The following is a 568-nucleotide window of genomic DNA, read 5'->3' as shown; positions in this document are numbered from 1 at the left end:
CGCGTTCCCCTCCCGGGGCGAGCGGCAGCCCAGCCGGCACGAGGCACACCCGAACCTCCGAGGCGCGACACCTCCCGCCCGGACCAGGGTTCCACGGTTCCCAACTACGGGTGCCCGGAGGACGCAATCCGCGTTCCGAATCGCCTCCTCGTCCCCTCCCCCCAGGGGCGGGCCTCCGGCTCCTGAGAGGTGGGGTGGGTATAAAGGGGGTGAGGTCACCGAGAAGGGGCGAGGCGCGACGGGACCTACGCTGAAGGGCGCTAGCCCGGAGCCTCCAGTCTCCGCGTCATCCCCCCCGTTCTCTTCCCCGGGGACCCAGAACCTCCACCCTCTCCTAGGCTCGCTGGCTCGTGGCCCGGGAGCTCGCGCGCCGCCTCCGCCCCGAACGCAAACAGCTGTTCCCCGAGACGTCGCCGCCCTCAACTTTGCCAACTACTCCGCACGCACTTTGACCAGCGGAGCAACCCGGACCAGTAGGCTGGGGGCCGCTGGCGGAGTTAAAAAAAAAAAAAAAAGGGAAAGGTGAAACCGCTGGTTTCGGGGCCGAGAGTTGCGGGGTTTGCCTCAG

This window comes from Myotis brandtii, unplaced genomic scaffold (assembly GCF_000412655.1).
Source record: "Myotis brandtii unplaced genomic scaffold, ASM41265v1 scaffold569, whole genome shotgun sequence".
In the NCBI taxonomy this organism is placed as follows: domain Eukaryota; kingdom Metazoa; phylum Chordata; class Mammalia; order Chiroptera; family Vespertilionidae; genus Myotis; species Myotis brandtii.
Note: the sequence above shows the minus strand (reverse complement) of the source record.